The sequence below is a fragment of the Chlorocebus sabaeus genome, chromosome 21 (assembly GCF_047675955.1).
Source record: "Chlorocebus sabaeus isolate Y175 chromosome 21, mChlSab1.0.hap1, whole genome shotgun sequence".
NCBI classification, from domain to species: Eukaryota; Metazoa; Chordata; class Mammalia; order Primates; family Cercopithecidae; genus Chlorocebus; species Chlorocebus sabaeus.
In genome coordinates, this window is record NC_132924.1 from 115,649,929 (window position 1) to 115,653,338 (window position 3,410).

Genomic DNA, 3,410 nt, shown 5'->3' on the forward strand with positions numbered 1-3,410 from the left:
ACTTTTCTATTTTTATCACTATTGAGTAGCTTTGTCTATTCTTGAGCTTCATATAATGGAATCATATTTTTATTGAGTTGTTTTTCTCCAAAATTACTATTTCTGAAGTGTATTCATATTGTTGTATCAGTAGGTCATTCTTTCTTAAGACTAATATTCCATTGAATAAATATACCACAGCTTGTTGATCCACGCTCCTGTTGATGGAGATCCACGTTACTCCTGTCTTCAACTATTAGGAATGAAGTTGTTGTGAACATATTGTGGGATTCTTTCCTGTGGGCATATGCATTCTTTTTTTTCTTTTATATATATATATAGACTTAAGAGTGGAAATAATGACTCTTAGTGTAGATGTGTGTGCTATGCTTGTGTGTCCCCACAGAAGCTCATGTTGAAACTTGTCAGTGTAATGGTATTGGGATTATGACAGCTATAACTAGGTCAGGAGGGATCTGCCCTTAGAAAGAGATCAATGCCCTTATTGTGGGAGTGAATTAGTGGTCTTGGGAATGGGTTTCTGATAAAAAGGATGAATTCAGCCATTTTCTTTGACTTCGGTGCTTGCTTCCCCTTCCTTCTGCCTTGGATAACAGCAGGAGGCCCTCATCAGTTATGGCCCTTTGATCTTGGACTTCCCAGTCTCCAGATCTATAAGCCAAATAAACCTCTTGTCTTGGTAAATTGCCCAGTCCATAGTGTTTCTCTATAGCAGTAGGAAAGAAATTGAAAGAAAATATGGTACCGAGAGTGATGCCGTTGATATAATTTCTGAAAATGTAGAAGCAGCTTTGGTTAATGGGAAGTGGCTAATGGATAGAGGTTGAAAGAACTGGGAGGAGCAGACTAGCAAAAGCCAAGATTCCTGAAAACAGAGCATAAAGGGCACTTCTGGTGAAGGCTCAGGGGTAAATGAGGAACAAGGTATCGGAAATTGAAGCAAATGCCATCCTTGTTATAAGTAGCAAAAACCTTGGCAAAGCTGTGTCCTGTTCTAGAACTTTATGGAATATAGAAATGATGAGCCATTTGCTAGTATATCTGCTGAAAGAAATATCTAAGCGGCAAAGCATTCAGGCTACTGTGTGACTACTTTTAGCCACCAGGAAATTTAACCCAGCAGGAAGGGAGCCATGGGAATAGCTTTTGCAAACCAGCACAGATGGTGACCCTACCTCCCTCTGCTGTCCTGTCTCCCACATGCCAAACTCTATGCTGTGAGCTGTTAAAGTCCTAAAATTATTTCTGAGGAATCTGTACTCTTAAATAATTTACAGATAACACAGGTCTGCTTTGGATCTGATCAGACAGACTAAATCTTGGGGACTCTGAACCACTGGTCACTGACGAAAGGGGCTGGGAATGTTGTCTGGGACAAGAAAATATAATAAGAAACATTGGTGTGAATCTAGCATCAGAAAGATGTTGTGAGGACAGCCAGGAAGAGCTGGAACCTGAGGTTTAATCACAGGCTCCTCACCCTCCACTGATGGGCAGGTGTGTGAGCTCCAGCATGGAGCACCACAGCACTAGGTCAGAGGACGGTGACAGGGCAATTGGGCAGCCTGTGAGCTGGGGCAGTGTAGGCAGAGGAGCAACTGTATCATCGCAGAAGCTTCTGCCTTCACCCATCCCTCCAGCTCTGCAGGACAGGTAGAGAGCACAGCGTCTGTGGAGCACTAGACCTAAGGAAACCTGCACTGGGAGTACACAGGACAGTGACATCACAGGATATCCCTCCCATCAGGAAAATCAAGGACCAGAACTCGCTCAGCTGTTCCCCAGGAGGACCAAGCCCTGCATCAGGTGCAGTGCTGCCTGCCCCACTGTGCCATGGGCCCCGGGCTCCTCTGCTGGGCGCTGCTTTGTCTCCTGGGAGCAGGTGAGTCCTGTGCACTGTACAGCAACCCCATTCTCAGCTTTCCCATCCCTGTGTCCTCCACTTTACCTCGGGGAGGGCCTCCAGGCTGTCTCCTGGCTCATCCTCCATCTGCTTTTCCCACAGACCCAGTGGACACTGGAGTCACCCAAAGTCCCACACACCTGATCAAAATGAGAGGACAGCAAGTGACTCTGAGATGCTCTCCTATATCTGGGCACAGCAGTGTGTACTGGTACCAACAGGCCCTGGGTCAGGGACCCCAATTTATCTTTGAGTATTATGAGAAGGAAGAGAGAGGAAGAGGCAACTTCCCTGATCGATTCTCAGGTCGCCAGTTCCCTAACTATAGCTCTGAGCTGAATGTGAGCGCCTTGTTGCTGGGGGACTCGGCCCTGTATCTCTGTGCCAGCAGCTTGGCACAGCCTGGTAGAGTCACTGACATTCTGTATATAAACTTCCTGCCTTAGCTTTGATTTGAGAGCTGCAGGCCCCACCCAGGTTTCACTCCTTCAAGGGAAGCTTTTAGTTGTTTGGAAGGCACGTCTTCTGTCCTACTGAGTGCAGAGCTCTCCCAACCAACAGAGCTTAGGTTTCCTGTGCCCTCAGTGTGCCCGCTTCTCTACTGCATCTTCTTGCAGCTTGTCACTTCCTGGGTAACTTCATAACAAGAGTGACTGCAGAGTCCCAGATGTGTGCTTGATTCTTTGTTACACTGCTTAATACCTTTCAACAGTCTTGCACATCAAACATTCTTATTCTTTCTTTACAGATGGGAGACTCAGGGACATTGAGTCATTTTCGCCAGTGTCTCCTGGTTTGTAAGGATCAGAAGTAGGAAACAAACTAGTCCATACATTTTCCACCTACCCCCCTGTTCCATCATCACCTTCTGCATCCTGGTCAGTAAGTCAGAGCCCTCACACTGTCCTCTAGTGACCAGCAGGGCGGCAGTAGAGTCTCAGATGTCTTCAGGGGTCACTACTAAGGCCTCTTCATTAGCAACTTTGAGGAATGTTAAATTTCACACTTTTTAAGAATCATTTACATGCATTCCCTTTGTCTTTCCCCAGTCTGCAGCTTATATTTTCATTTTTATGGAGTTTTTTGATGCACAAGAGTTTAATGCAACAAAAACTAAAAACAATTTTGTTTTTGTATAGACAAAAACCGCTTTCTCATATAAACATCTAAGGATATTTTTCTCAATTTATTCTACTAAAATTTAAGTTTGGATTTTCACCACTAAGAGTAAATATACCTGAAATATATCTCATGTGAGAAACAAGATAGAGACCTAGAAATGGGAGGGAAGCACATATGTTCTATGAAGAAACAATAGCCTGTCCTTAAATTGGACACCCTGAGCTGACGGTGGAGAGGGAGGTGGAGGGCAAATGAGCATGAACCTTGTCAGGCTGTTGTCTGTTAGAAGAAAGACAGCCAGGAGCAGGGACCACATGGGTGAAGGTTTATGGCTGTACTGTAGGTTGAAGGTTGCAGCAGGTAGAGGGAGGAATAGCAGGCAGAG

The 3,410-nt window shown here is 45.0% G+C and overlaps 1 long non-coding RNA gene across 1 annotated transcript; it reads right to left on the reverse strand.

The window, feature by feature from the left end:
- Window positions 1-313: 313 nt before the first annotated feature.
- LOC140709714 (uncharacterized) lies at window positions 314-2,056 on the reverse strand. The gene is made up of 2 exons (XR_012090450.1): window positions 1,949-2,056; window positions 314-706 (listed from the first exon to the last, which is right to left on the reverse strand). It is a non-coding gene; the product is annotated as an uncharacterized lncRNA (long non-coding RNA).
- Window positions 2,057-3,410: the final 1,354 nt, after the last annotated feature.